Source organism: Periplaneta americana, chromosome 3 (assembly GCF_040183065.1).
Source record: "Periplaneta americana isolate PAMFEO1 chromosome 3, P.americana_PAMFEO1_priV1, whole genome shotgun sequence".
Classification (NCBI taxonomy): Eukaryota; Metazoa; Arthropoda; class Insecta; order Blattodea; family Blattidae; genus Periplaneta; species Periplaneta americana.
Genome location: NC_091119.1, coordinates 131,411,428 through 131,428,144, shown reverse-complemented (window position 1 = coordinate 131,428,144; position 16,717 = coordinate 131,411,428).

Here is a 16,717-nt window from a genome sequence, read left to right as displayed (position 1 = left end):
TTGTTTATTTACAACCTGAACTTCAAGTTTAAAAATTAATAAATATTACTAAACAGCCTGTAGAGGATCAAAGCCGACTGCTAGCAGAGGTGAACGATCATCCGACTAGTATGGGGATAGCTTATAGTCCAAAGTGTTATGAACTGAAATTGCATTTATATTTTTTATTTATTCTTGATATGTTAAAAAGAGTTTGTAAGCTACTTAAAAGAAAGTTTTGTAAAAGAAAGTAGTGAGTTTTGCTGTAAACATACAAATAATCAACTTTTGAATAAATTAGACCTATTGAGGTTATATGCCTTGATATTTTGTACATGGTTTTGAAATGTACTGATGACAGGAAATGAATTTGGTAATTCTCTACACCGAAGAAGGCACATCTGCATTTGCTCCCTTCTTGTTAAACAGACAGGAAGTTCAGGACGCAATACTAGGGAAACGGACCATTTTCCTAGTAATTCGTTCTGGATCTCTCACGTATTATGTTGGTATTTAGTAGTGAAGAGAAAGAAAGATGTACCTCCTTTGATGTTTTTCTGGAGAATTAATTTGAATTTTATTACATTGTTGTCAGTTTATTCAACTGTCCGAAGACAGGTTGGAGCCTCATAAGTGACACCAATAAGGTAACACTCATGAGGTAACGAAGCTATGAGATAATGGGGTAGGGTGGCCAGTTCCTTTCCTTCTTCATTTCATACATCATTGACTAGTAACATATTTCACTAATCAGACTTAAAATATATACAATAATTATTGTTCTTCCTCTGACACGTATCATCAAGTGAGATGTACTGTCTGATAATAGATGTACATATCAGCCAGAACCTCAATCAGAGGTGTTTTGACATTGTGGATAATAAAAATATATAAGTAGAAAGATTTTGTCTATTCAGAATTCATTCTGTGTGAAAATGTATGGTGAATACATATGTAAGTTACGAGACATGCACGCATGCTGCTGCTGCTGCTGCTAATTGAGATAACACTGTCAGTTTTCTTGTTATGTTTTAAAGCTATAATGTTTTTACTTAAGGGAATGCATAGGTGAAAATTGACCAAAATCTTAAAAAAAAGTATGATTTTTTGTTTTTATATTATTAATTAAGTATAATCTCTCTAGATTCTAAATATAGTTTAATTTTCGTCCTAGTGGCCATTTAAAGCTGTCACATGATCATTTAAAAGAACGCGTTCATGCTATTTTGCTAATTAAATGGCTCCCAAGCTGACTGCTGTCATCTCTAGACATACTCTATAATTTGAATATAGCGGGCAATGTTCATACTGGTATTTTATTTCAACTATTGGGAAAATAAGTGTGTTGGCATTTCTGTAAATTAGTTTGTTGGTAACCTTGGAAACAAAATAACATAAACAAAAGTCAGTACGGGTCGAGCTTCAGTTATGTTAGGACGTACGGCGTTCGTGCTCTTGAAGTTTACAACCAGTGCTTTTATTGTGTGTGTGTGTGTGTGTGTGTGTGTGTGTGTGTATGCCCTTTTGTGGTGTTACATCTGCTTAACTCAGTGATAGTGAACTGTTACTATATTAGTAGGGGCTGTGGCCTCCAAATACATTTAGAACTGAGTATTCTCCGTCCATATCCTAGATTCATTTGAACAATTACAATGGTGTAGAGCAGCGTTTCTCAAACTTTTCTACTCATGTAATCATTTTAAATCCAAAATTAAATTGTGGAACCCAGCGGAATATTAGTGATGTGTATATATATATATATATATATATATATATATATATATATATATATATATATTAAATTACCAAATGTATTTTTAACACTAACATTACATATGATGTCACATGTTATACATATTTAAAAATTAGGCCTATAAATAATGTTGTTGAACTGTATTTGTTATTATTATAAAGATTAGTAATCCTGGCTTATTTTTACCACTAACATTAAACATGTTTTTTGAACTCGCGCATTATACATACTCGTATTTAAAAATTATAATTTTTTTCTGAAATATATTTGCTACTGTTATAGAGATCAGTAAATATATAACAAGCATAAATGAAATTACGTCCACTTGCATTGTTAACACTGTAATTCATACTAAATTTCAGGCACTTAATCTTCTTTTTTTTCCAGAAAGAACACCTGTTTGAAATAGATCATTGGGACGAGTGTTTTTGTTGTTTACGCCTGCATATTTCTTTAATATCGGGTTTACTGTTGGAAAGCTGAAGTCTCATGTCTGGTTCTGTAAGCAGTCTGTTTCGGTATTTAGTTTCGATACACGTACACACAGAAAACCCAGTTTCATATAGGTAAGTACTTACAAAAGGAAGTAGAATTGTAATAGCTTTCTTTGATAACACTGAATACTCTCTTCTCAGGCTGTGCTAAAAGTCCATCATAAGGAGATTCTTAAGGTGAGGTTGCAAGGATGAATCAGACGTCAATTCCAGTAACGCTTCGTATTCTTCAGAAGCGACGGAAGAAGGTTTTTCTTTGATGTCAAATGGATTTTTGATGCACAAGTTTTGAGAATTGTTTTCAGTTTTTCTGTTTTGGAAATTACTGCTCTACATATGGCGCATATCCTCCAAATGCTTTACAAATTCAATTAATTCATCAAGTTCTAGGAGAGTTTCTTCATTCTCCTCAAGAAAATCTTTCAAAGCAGGGAAGCTCTCAAATTCATGGCCGGCTAGACTTCTCATCCAGAACTAGAATTTTCTCTTGAAAGCCATGATTTTATCTGCTGCAGTAAATATATAAGCATTTTTCCCCTGCAATGACACATTTACTTCGTTCATTTTGACAAAAATGTCAGCTAAATAGGCAAGTCTCAAGAGCCATTGTTTGTCACTCAAACGATCGTCCAACTCGAAATGGTGATCAATTAAGAAAGTCATCACCTCAGCCCTAAGTTCGAAGAGTTTACTTAAAGCTTTTCTGCGAGAAAGCCATCTCACTTCTGTATGGAGAAGTACCCAGTAGAGATAGGCCTATATGAAAAATTATGGTTTATTTAATGGCGCTTGCAACTGCTGAGGTTATATCAGCAACGCCGGTGTGCCAGAATTTTGTCCCGCAGGAGTTCTTTTACATGCCACTAAATCTAGTGACATGAGTCTGTCGCATTTAAGCACACTTAAATGCCATCGACCTGGGCCGGGATCGAATCCGCAACCTCGGGCACAGATGGCCAGCACTATACCAATTGTGCTACTCAGGGCGACGAGATTTATGAAGGCTTACCATCTCACAAATGATTTTGAAGAGTCTTGAATTTAGTGGTCTGGATTTGATAAAATTAACGATTTTTACTGCTTCATTAAGAACATTTTTAGGGAAAGTGGCATTTTTGATGTGGCCAAAGCTTGACTGTGCAAAATACATTGACTGCTTTTGCAATTTTTTTAACTGACTTTATGTGCGATACTGCACCAGTTGTTTTCCCAACCATTGCCTTTGCACCATCCGTGCAGACATGAACACAATATTGTCCCAGGGTATATGATTTTCTGCAAAGTACTCACTAACCTGTCTAAAAACTTTCAGATCCTGTTGCATTAGCGGGCAGCAGTTTACATAATAGCATATCTTCTTCAATAGTATCTTCATAATGGTACCGGTAACAGACAAACACTACTACAACTGCCAGCTCTGCTACATTACTTGACTCGTTTATCTGAAGTGCAAATTGACATGATATGAGCCGACGGTTTTACTGTATTCTTTCTTGACATAAGGTATCATGTTTTGAATGCGACGAGCCACTCTGTCATTTGAAAGCGGCACGGAAGATAACTGTTCAGTCTCCTTGATCATGCACTTAACCATGTCAATCACGAAGAGTTTTATTGGGTGTTGCTGTGACGAACATGTATTTGGTCTTCGGCCCAGTCAATGCGCTTTCTATAATAGGTGACACGGAGATTTATGACTACTTGTCTGTCCAGCAACATGGCCCATCCTAAAGAAAATTCTTTCCTTAAAATTCTGCTTTGTCAAGTCTTTCTATATAGGTCCTGTTATGTTTTAGGGTTTTAATTTTTGTGCTGCTGTCTTCATTCCTTTCATTTTTTATTCTTCTTGCTACAATTTTACTGTACCTCATAGAAAAATTCCACTAAAATTAATACTATGAAAGCAATGGAAAGAAAGTTTGATATTCTGAACACAGCCTTGTTAGTGCAAGTTATGAATGAATTTTTGCTTTTCCTCAGTACCTCAATCTGTTTTTCATTGTGTTTTGTGTCTGTTCTCGACTCTTGCTATTCAGTTGTGATAATTTTTAAAATATAATTTATTTTACTTATTACTTTATTAGGTGAAGACATTAAGTGCGTTTCAGTTTTTAATAAATTTCTAATAAGTGTGTTAGGACCTATTATATAATTTTTTGTATTATTATGTTGCAATGTGAAAATGAATCCGTTGAATAACACAGTTTGTACATTAATTGAAGGGCTCGGTGCAATAAGGTGTTAACCCACACGTAGTTACTTCTGAGATATGAGCATTTTAAAGTTTAGAAAAAGGCATAATTCCAAATATTGAAATTTAAATGCTGAAACTGCTTTCAATGTGAAGCTGTGACTCTTAAGTTACATTTATGTAATTTTGAAACATTTTACCGAATTTGGAAGACCTATATTACAGGCATATTTGATAATCGGGGATGTCTATGTTGGTTAGCACCTTATTGCACCAGATGGTTGGACACTGCTTTGAGAATGATTACGAATGAATTGCAAACATAATTTTATTCTGAACACTTACACAACCTAACTAACTTAGAATTATAATGAATAATATCTGAATTTGTCCTCTACACTTGGACATTCTAATTTAACGTTGTATTATACTGTGTTTACAACAAGATTTGCTTATAATAATAATAATAATAATAATAATAATAATAATAATAATAATGCGAGGCACGACAGTCCATGAAGGACCATGATCGTCCAGCCGGCTGCTGACCTCACGTCCACATGCCGAAGCAGAGGTGGACGATCATCCAACCAGAATGCAGGTATCGTGTCGTTGCACGGTGATCCTCCACAGCTGTTATAGTGGCTTTCGTAATCAGATTTCGCTACCTATCGCAGCTCCCCTTGTGCATCACGATGCTGAGTGGGCACTGGTCCCATACACTGGCCGAAATTTAAATGGCATTACAGCAATTCAATTTTACCGTGCACTATATATTATCATCAAGTATATCCACATTTTCAGATTAATGTTCTTCACCTGCAGTACCGTGAGTAACGAGATTCCTGTAGAAAACATGATGTACTGGTGGGATCTATTCCAGAAGTAACATTACATCTGCTAATTTTCGACTCTCTATAGGAAGTTGTGTTGAATATTTAGGTTGTAAATCACAAATTGAAATTGTTGAACTATGACGACCCCATTTCTTGAGAGTGTACTGAATGTAATGACAGTTCATGCTAGTAAGTGTAACCAACCTCTAAAATGCCTGGTAAAGCTGAGTCAATCTTAAACAAAGAAGCATTTGAAAATTGGAGAGGTTTCTTTGAATCTGAAACTATTTTCTTCAGTATTGAATAAGTCAATGGACGAAAATTTTTGAAGTCCAACTGATGCATCTTCGTTACTCTAAACTTCTTTTTTGTATTAGCATTTAAGATTATACAGGGTGTATCAAAAGGTCAGGTCAAGCCTTAAGGCGGTGATTCAGGACCTTATTTGCAACAAAAATCCTAATATATTTTTTCAACATTTCATCCCCGTTTCCGAGTTTCACGAATATCACGTACCGTATCTATTCCCATTTGATTCCACACCTAATGGACCTGTCTGCTTGAGAGAAGGTAGGCTAATTGTCAGTAGTCTAGAGCAGGTGCTCAAAATGTCCCCCTTTCGCACGAATACACACTTCAGCACGCCTTCTGACCTCTCGCTGCACATTATCCAATCCGTGCTGGTGTATCTCCATTGCAGTCATGTTAATTTTTGCAACGAGTTCTTCACTGCTTGCTATCTCCGTTTGGTACATTTTCTCCTTCATGGAGCCCCAGAGAAAGAAGTCCATTGGTGTTAGGTCTGGGAACCGGGCTGGCCAGGGATTGGGACCACCCCTTTCAATCCATCTATTTCGAAAATGGTGATCTAACCATTGGCGTACTGGAAGTCTGAAATGTGGTGGAGTACCGTATAGTTGATACCATAGTTGCCATATATATATATATATATATATATATATATATATATATGTAACTTTTATAACGTTTAGCTTTGATGCAAGAAGGTGTCATCCCTCAATACTATTTTAATAATGAGAAATTAAATTAATCCTTACCTCTTCCGATGTGCCTTCATTTCCAGTCAGATATAATATAATCTGGGTCGTCGATGCTATCATCAGTTCAGTTACTCACGTCATCGTTTCATTTAACTTATTTTTTTAGAATCTGTTCATTTGGCTACTTTCTCCTTCCAACTTGGTATAGGTTGGCACCTTATTGCTCGAAACAAATGACTCTTAACATTGATTAGAAAAAGGATATGCATTTACTGCTGCGAAATTTATACTCATACCAGAGCCATCTTCTGACAGAAAGTGCACAATATTATTCCACGTATGTTTGTGTATAAATCTCAATTTTCACAAAAGTGAGGGTTAGCACCTTATTGCACCGAGCCCTTCAATTCAAACCTCGTTTAATCGCTTGTGTGAGCAGGATAAGAGTTATCTATTGTTTCTAGACAGAACTCAACCAATTTTAGACATAAACTGTAAAAAGTTAAACTCACAAGCTGGCAAAACATACGAACTTAATTTTAAAATTTCATGGTACTGCAAGCATCAGTGAGTGGTTGTGTGGGAGCCACTACATTGAAATACTATTTTGTTAGTCATGCCTACTACTTGGAGTTAAAAAACATATGTGGAATGAAACCGGATTCAGTGATTTTCTAAAATAATGTTAGTCATGCTCTACAAAAACATGAAAATTCAGTGGAACATTTAAAGTGTGTGCTGCAGTTCAAACATTTACAGAAGAATATGAACACTATTGGGAATGTTCTAAAAGAAAATGCTAGGCTATTGTTAGTGCAATATATTGAAAATGTTCGTTTAAACAGACATGTTAAGTGGTCAGTCATCGACACTGCTTTGTATTTAAGCAAGCAGGAATTATTATTTTGGAGCCATGACGAAAGCATTTCTTTGCTTAATCGTGGAAATTTCAGATACTGCACCATGCTAGAATTTTGAATGTAGAGAAAAGTAGAAGTGAATTCTCAGGGAGGAAGTACAGACTGCTGCTATAGTGGAAAAAGTGATATAGAACATGTTCGTAATTACAAGATATTGTTCTTTGAGATCATTGACATCATCATGCAGATTGATAAAAGATTTGGGGATTTAGAAAAACTTTGTTTCTTCAGAAAACTTATTATGTGTCTTTCTCGTGTTAAATTTACATTACCTCGTTAACATGTTTCAGCCTGTTATCGGCCAGCTTCAAAACTGGTTGTAGCTGGTCTTGGAATCTTTTGTTTGTGTTTTTTCTGTGGGGGTGTGTTTGTGTAGTGTAATGTGGAGTCAAAGAGTGTGTGTGTTCTGAAATTGAGTTGTGTGTTGAGAATTTCATTTGGATGTGTTTTTATGTGCCTATGTATTTCGTATTGTTTTAGTGTGTTTAGTTTCTGGCTTTTTGGTTAAATGTGTAGAATTTACATGCGTGTTGATGTCTCTGTACGTGTGGTTAGCATTTGTGGTGTGTTCTGCATATGTGGAAGTGTTTTGTAGTTTTGTTATGGCTGTGATGTGTTCTTTGTAATGTGTTTGAAATGATCTGCCTGTCTGTCCTGTGTAGAAGTTGTTGCAGGTGTTGCAGTTTACATTACACTACACAGACACACCCCCACAGGAAACACAAATACAAGGTGCCAAGACTAGCAACAACCAGTTCTGAAGATGGATGATAACAGGCTGAAACATGTTAACGACTTAATGTAAATTTAACACGAGAAAGACACATAATACATTTTCCGAAGTGATATAGTGTTAAAAGTTGTGTAATCAAGATGTATAACTTCGTTTCGTCAGCCTGGCTGATACTTCCAAATTTGACACTTATAGTAGAAACTTCCCACATGATCCGCTTTCTTCACTGTAAGCTAGCTATTTCAGCATATTAAAAAAAAAAAAAGACGTAGGTTCTAAAAACTAAACTTGAACTTTTGTACCAGAGCAGTGAATAAAGGAATATACCAGTTAAGAAAGTGCTAGACTTCTTCGTGACAACAATGTCAACAAAGATGTATTTGGAGAAGTGTATAAGTTGTATTCCCTCATTTTAATACTACCATCTACTTGCGTATCCGTCGAGAGGAGCTCCTCATGTTTAAAACGAATAAAAACACAATAGAGAAACTCAATATCACAGAAGAGACTGTCAGCGTTAGGGAATATTTCACTCCAAAAAGATATGTTGGACAAGATGATGGAATCACAGCCCTTCCATGAGAATGTTATTGGCAGGTTCGCAGCCCTGAAGAAATGGGGAATCAACTTAGTGTACAAAAGATAGGTAAGCAATAAGCATATCTTAATTTACATATACCGTTAAGTGCACTGATAGCTGACAGAAATAAATACAATGAAATCACTTTCCACGATTGAATATAATGGAAATTTATGGGAAGGAATTACTTTAGTTGCATAGAGTTCCGATTATTATCAATGCAACTAGCTACATGGGCTTTGAAAACCTTGCAACAATTTTGTGCTTCACCTACTTTTTCAGGCACGAGCTGCTACTGATTCACAATGATGCCATAATGTGCCAGGTACTATCGAAATGTGTACTGTTCTTCTACCTGTGAAGACATTTATTATTTTGCAGCACTCAGTCCGAGCTGGAGACCAATATAAGATTTATTTAGTCCGACTCTTGTCTCCCATTTCTTTTCTTGTGATCATACCATCTAACAGACACAGGCAAATGGGACTCAAATAAGCCAACGTGCTTCGCAATGCTCATTCAATATGATGTCGGCATTATAAGCCCCTTGCTTGCACTGCGGGCTGTATCAATGTGCTTTGGTGAATGTCTTGTACTTATTCATCTCTCTAAGCATTCTATTTTTTAAGGTGTTTAAAATGCTGATGAAATAAATATAATAAAATATTTCAGTGGTGTTACGAAATTGGGCAGGGCATGTAGCACGTATGGGCGAATCCAGAAATGTTAGTTGGGGGCCAGAGGGGAAAAGACCTTTGGGGAGGCCGAGACGTAGATGGGAAGATAATATTAAAATGGATTTGAGGGAGGTGGGATATGATGGTAGGGACTGGATTAATCTTGCTCAGGATAGGGACCAATGGCAATGAACCTCCAGGTTCCTTAAAAGCCAGTAAGTAAGTAAGGTGTTACGAAATAAGCTTATATTTAGGTTGTCTTTTAATTTATGAGCTATCCAGTATTCAGAATTAGGCTTTTTAGTATTTCACCATGTCCTGGAACTTGACATTTGCAACATTCCAGAACTAGATACAGGTTTCAACATCAGGACAGATAGGTTGAGCTCATTATACCAGGCTAACCCAGACAACTGAGCCTGGCATAACGGCCCATCAAAGTAAGCAACCCTTCTCGTCTTACCTGTCTGCCCTGATGATGGAACCTGTATGTAGTTCTGAAATGTTGGAAATGTCAAGTTCCAGGACATGGTGGAATACCCAAGAGCACCTAATTCTGCTCACAGTCACCATGAAAGCCTAAAAACTCAAATGTATGGTAGGCCTATTTATTTTACTCAGGTCTAAGGCTCTAGTACAATTTTCCTAACATGGCTGTATTTTTTTTGGTTCAGATGTCATTCTTAACTTAAAGCAGTAAAGTCTAAATATTTGTAATTATCTTTATTGTCCTGCTCCAGAATTTTATATTAATTTATTGTCTCGCGTGTACACACATTCAAATTTAATTTGAGAAAATATTTACTGATTAAAAAATGAGCGGAATTTAAGAAAATAATCTAATTTACTTTATGTTACACCGAGTATAGGAGGCTTTTGCACTGGGATGAAAGTGGAGATGAGCAGGGGCTGGGTTTGGGTTGAGTTAATTCTTGACCTTGAATTACGAAAGTAGGATAAGTTGTGTCGTCATATCCAGGCCTGTACAGTTATGCTGTACATATATTATGTTGTTCTGTTCTGATGTGGAGCTAAACTACAGCTTTGCATCGGTAAGCTACCCTTTTTAGGTATACAAAAAACTACGACTTTTCAGATATAGCATTTGTTATGAACATTAACATTCTAACATGAAAATAATTTTCTCTTCCATCACAGTAACTTGAAGTGAACGATATGTACATTAAATACGTTAAATTATTATTAGAGCGAAATGCTGCATTGGCAAATATATGTATAAAAAAGAGTACCAGTATCAAAATTAAATTTTAAATTGTGTTACTTATTAATGTTCTGTATTTTCCTTCCAAGCACTGTAAAATATGTCGTTGGAAGTTAAAAAAAAAGCAACATTATTGTTGCTTGTAAAATGTGTTTGTACTGCCACAATTTGAAACTTACTTTCCAAGTAAATATGACGAATTTTCATGGGTTTGTGACCCCTTTCATTGCGATATTGAAAATAACGAACTTTCATTGAGTGAAAGAGAACAGTTAATTGAACTCTCAAATGCCACCAGACTTAAAATGAAATTCCAAGTGGAATGTATGGTTAATTTCTGGACCTTATCACAAGTGAAAAAAGAATATAGTGAACTGTACAATGGTGCTTTACAGATTATAATTCAGTTTGCTTTTACGTATCTGTGTGAGAAAGGGTTTTCATCACCAACTCTATTAAAACAAAGTACCGAAATTGAATCGATGTATGTGACGATCTCCGAATTAAGCTTACCAGCATACATCAAAATATAGAACGACTGTGCAAGAATTGACAGGCTTGTCCATCTCGTTAATGTGAGTACCAATATTTATTTATTTTGTTTAGTTAATAAGTTAAAGATTATCCAAACTCTAATAGCTTTGATTTATTAAAAAACGAAAATGAATTTTTCTATTGAGATTAATTTAATTAGTTAATACTAATATAACATTAAACAAATTACATTAATTTTAATTAATTAATTTTGTTTTAAAATATAAGTATACTGATATTAAATTATGCTACAAAAATGATAAATTTGCTTTCGAGGGGAACAAGAGTAAGGTGATCCGCATAACTGTTCTGACTTAAAAAAAGTGGTCCCCACTTCAAAAAAGTTCGAGGAACGCTGGCGTGCAGTATTAAATATATTCCAACTCCGAAATAAAGGTAAATTATATGATTTAAATTCATTCATTCATTTATTATATTCCATAGATCTTACATGAGCAATGAAGCTTTAAGTGGAACAAGCCAAAATTTTACAATATTACAATTACAATTTTTACAATATTTTACAGTTTTTACAGTTTTACAATTTAGTAATTTTCTACGATGATGAGGTGAGGTCAGAGGATTCGCTAAAATATTACCCGGCATTTCCCTTTTGGCTGGGGATACGATACAATAAACCATCGTTAATGCAAAGAAATACTGGTGCGATTAAAACTATTAGGTCAAAAGTAATTATTTACAATCTCATACAAGAATGTTGACACTTTTGTTATGAAAGAGCACAGTCTATTAAGTACAAATTATAATGTTATATTAACATCTGCGACCGATTGAAATAATGAGTGAAGTTATCCCTTATTTGTCTAGCAAATTCACTGCAACTATTATTCCTGCAATCGGAGTTCTAATGAGTTTGCACATCATCAATTTCTGTCAATTGTAAAGCTGTTTCATGATAATGCAGATCATTGTTTGTCGCAATCTTTTTCTCAAATGGAATATGTGCTGGCTCTTTTCACATTTGTCTCAATATTTCTATTCATGAATCGCCACTTAGCACACAGTATTCCGAAAGCACATTTCACATATTATATTTTTCGAATACTAGATAAACGTTAATTAAAATTTTCCCTTCTAGGCGTTAGTTCTCTCACTAGATATTGCTTCATAAGATAAAGTTTTAGAGGGTAGGCTTTATCTCCAATAAGTACCAGTGATACCTTTACATGTGAGTTTGTTAGTTCTTGGTCTCCAACAAATTCAGAAGTGTGAAAGTTGTGAAAATGCTTCCGTCACTCTGTTTTCCTCTTTCCACCAAATCAATGGTTAAAATTTTTTGTCTGCGCCAGCAATACTCTGTAGAAATACTCGTACTACGTAAATTGAAATAGCTGGAACCGAGTTTATCAGGACCCTTCATCTGACCATGCTGTTCTTCGATTGTTACGAAGCAATTAGGAAACCACAACGTTCGTAGTAATCACTGACCACGTTGTTTAATTTTTCTTTATTTGGTTGTGGTAGAAATTCTTTAATTGGTTCATTCTAGATTACCTCACGTGTTTCTCTTGCCATTACAATTGCTGTAGATTTTCCTACCCTGAAGGAAAATGGCAGTGATCGCAATAATGTCCCTATGGTTATAAACCTACAAGAAAGAGTAATGTTAGAAATAATATACGATCAAATTTCGCCTTCTTTCGATAAATTATTGTGGGTCAGGTTATACGAAAGGAGAAAGTTACATTCTCTTTCTCTCTTAGGCTGCAACTACAGTAGTAGCGTTACCACTTTCGAAAAATTGAGGAATGGGGAGGAAAGAGCATTGGTGTGGCCATGTAGCGCAGAGTCGGTGAGTGGCACAGTGTGGCATGGAAATGAGATCATGGCCGTGTTTGCTTGTAGGCAATTCTTATCTCAAAAGAGCAGCTTAAAATAGGAAAGGATGAGAATTTTATGTTCATCCATTTAAGAAGAGATTTGAAACTTTAGAACAGGGGTCGTCAGCACAGAGCACGCTGGGGCTAGCCTCTCTTACCCGCTGAAAACGCAGTGCACTATAGTGCTCTCGTAGCTGCTAGCGGGTATGCTTTCTATCTCTCCCTGTTCCACGACGGTGCACACGGGACGGCACACTGTACCCATTGCACATTTCAGTGAGTGCTGACGACCACTGCTTTAGAATTTCATCATTTGTGTGGAGAATTAAGGACATTTCCAGATAGATATTTGGAGTATGTTAAGAATTAGAGTATGTATATATCTTTCAGAAATCAATGTCTCTTTTTTTCAACCAAGTCTCTAAAATCATTCACAGGTATGGTGTACTTCAGTAACTTACAACTCATATAATTAAATTTGTCTTCTCCATCCCTCCAAGGAAAAATAATCTCTGCTGGCCACTTTGTGGGGTGCAGTACATTGAACATCCGTAGCAGATTTGTATATGATTCATTCTCATTATTAAATTTAACAATCTGCTGTTCATGTTATGAAAAATAACACTTTGAATCAGCTATTCCCTTTCTTATCTTTGTTGTTATAAACAACTTTAATGTTTTTATAATCTTTTAATTCCCTAATTATGGGTAGACGCTTTTCATACTTTGCATTGCAGTGCATAATCTTATACACCTCCTACCTAATCAGGCGATCGGATTCCATTAACGTTACCTCCTTACTCTGTAATGCTAACAATAGTGAAGGAAGTTCTTCTAGTATGTGTGTCTAAGACCAAATTTATATTCCACCATTTTTTTCTTAATTATTTTATGATTGTTATTTGAGAAAGCATATAGAACTGAACAAGTTTGGCATACTTTTCATAGCTGTGGTATTATATGTCACCCATCGAGGTACAAACACACATCCAATTTTCGGGACATCTGTTTCTAAATCTTGGAAAATATTCTTTGATTCCTTTATTCTTTGTTGAAAGTATGATAAAAGCAGTATATTTTGTCAGCGAATGACTCGAAGTGGTTCACAGAACTGACTTCATAGCATAATGCAATACACAATTGGACAAGAAATAACAATGTAAGAATATATTTTTTATGATTGCTTCGAGCTGTATTTCTGCATTTAGGAGTGGTGTTTATTGAAATATAAGAAGTAGGAGCATTTCTTGTTAAATTAATGTTCTTTCTTTCTGTAAAGAAAGCTATTTTTTTTTAATTTAACAGATTTAACAATCGGTTCTGCGAACTACGACGAATTTAACAAGTGTTTCGAGCAACCTGGCTGAATGACACCACTACTTCTTACTAACTGAATGCAGAAATTTACACCCAACTGTGAATAAAATTATTATAGTGTGTACAGATGCTGCCCTGTATTTTATATTATTTTGAATAAACTTAACTTATTCAGCTTCCTCCACATGGAGGCTGTTTAAAAGACAGAGCTTACCATAAAATTATATGAAAAAGATAAAATGAAAGGTAAACAAATATAATAGAAAAGAGAAAACACTGGCAAAGGGGGAAAAAGAAAGAAAATAATACAATTACAAATAACTGAAAATTATTAAACAACTGATACCAGTAGGAACATCAATTCTTCCCAGTATCCATCATATCAAGGGATTGCAGCCATTTATTCAGCACTAGTTGCAGGACCCAACTTAAGAGTGAGCAGATCACAGTAGAAAAGAGATCAGTCTATTGAAATTCAGAGATGGTTTCTTAGGATTTTTATAATCCCTTTACTTCTGACAGAGATATTTCATAACAAGAGTTTGTCCTAGACCAAACTGCTTGCAAAAATGCGCGAATCTTTTTGTCATAGTCCTTCTAGCCCCAACAAGTAATCCAATAACTTGAATCGATGTTAGATGATATTTCTCCTTATAATATGGTATAGTGAGGTTGTATATATCGCATTTTTCCTGATGTACTCAGCAAGTTGATTTCCATATGTTTCCATCCTTACAGTTGGGTCAGTTATGAATCCGCTTGTTGATCTTTTCGGAATAGCGATGATGTCAGTACACCTTGTAGATCCATTTGTGGACAAACCATGAACCTCCTCTTCTACTTGGTAGTAGGACCGAAGCTAGGAGAGATCGAATCTTGTGACGACTATTCCTCCATGAGGACAGGCTCCCAGAATGTGAGCAAGTGTTTCTTTCTCACTCCGACAATGTCGGCAGTGGGTTCCATTCTGAGATCTACCTGGTAGAGCACATATTGAGCATACATTGGCAATCATCTTAATAGTGTCCTTTCATTCAGTGCTGGTCAATCCATTCGGTCTAGATAGCCACTTATTACCAGGTGTATATTTTTTTGTATAGAATGACTCCCTTTCCTTTCTGAGGCAACGTAGAAGTTTTCGTAAAGATGGTATGTTTGATCAGAGGAGTCGGTATTTGTCAATTCAAGTTTATCCAGACTTGCTTGTATTTCATTGGTCAAATCACGTGTATTCGAAACATGCATGTTGTTTGTCTTTGCAAGCGTTAATAAACTAGCCAATCTTTATGAAATTTTGCGGATACAGATACCATGTCCTAGATCAGTTTCAAGTATTGGTTTTGTATAAGTTTGCTTTTACTCCGAATAATAATTTTTATTGTCAAATTAAAAAAAAAATGAAATATAAATTGTAAATGCTATAATTACAAAACTAAAAGAATCAAAAGACAATTACATAAAAATAATAAAAACAATATTACTAGTACAAAACCCGAAATATTTCATCAAAATTTTACTTCCAAAGAATTAACTCTAGCTATACAAAATTTAAAAACCAAGAAATCTCCTGGCCCCGACAACATTAATTCCGAATTTTTTAAACATATGGGGGAAAAAGCCAAGTCTGTACTTTTTCCATTTTCAATTTAACGTGGAACACCTCAATTCCTGCAGCTTGGAAAAAAGCAATCATTGTACCAATTCACAAAAAAGGGAAACCTGCTCATGATGTTAATAGTTATCGACCAATAGCACTATTAAGCATGATAGCAAAAACCATGGAGTCCATGATCTCCAACAGATTAACTTGGTATTTAGAATCTCAAAAACTTTTATCACCAAGACAAGTCGGCTTTCGACAACTACACTCTACCAATGAACAAGTCATACACCTCGGTCAAGAAATAAAAGACAGTTTTAACAAGAAAAAAGATACCTTGGCAATATTTATTGACTTTCAGTTAGCATATGACTCTGTTTGGAGAAATAAATTATTACTAAAACTCCAGAAATTAGGTATCTCCAGCAATATGTTCAGATGGATATCAGAATTCCTTACTCAAAGATTTATTGCCACTAAATTAAATAACTCACTTTCTAGTTACAGACAAACATATCGAAGTCTTCTCAGGGCGCTGTCCTCAGCACAACTTTATTCAATATTTATATAAATGACTTACCCTCCCTATTAGAGGAATCAAACATGAAAACAGCACTATTTGCAGATGATATAGTTTTGTGGACTTCCGGATCTTACAGACATAGAAACAAAATTCAAAATTCTGCTCTTAAAGCTCTAAATCAACTACATGAATGGAATACATCAAATTTGATGACACTCAATTTAAGCAAAAGTAAGTACCAAATATTTTCACTTGGTAAAAAAGAAAGAGAATTCAATATCCAATACAATGGCCAACACCTTCCTAGGACTTATGAATCCAAATATTTTGGAGTTATTTTCGATAGTAAGTTAACATGGAGCAACCATTTGAAATACATTTCTGAAAAAGCTCGTAAAAGATTCTCCCTTCTAAAAAGACTAGCAGGAAAGAAATGGGGATGCTCTAGGAATACTTTGAACACTACATATAAAATGTTTATACAGCCAGTGCTGACATACTGTGGAGAAATTTTAA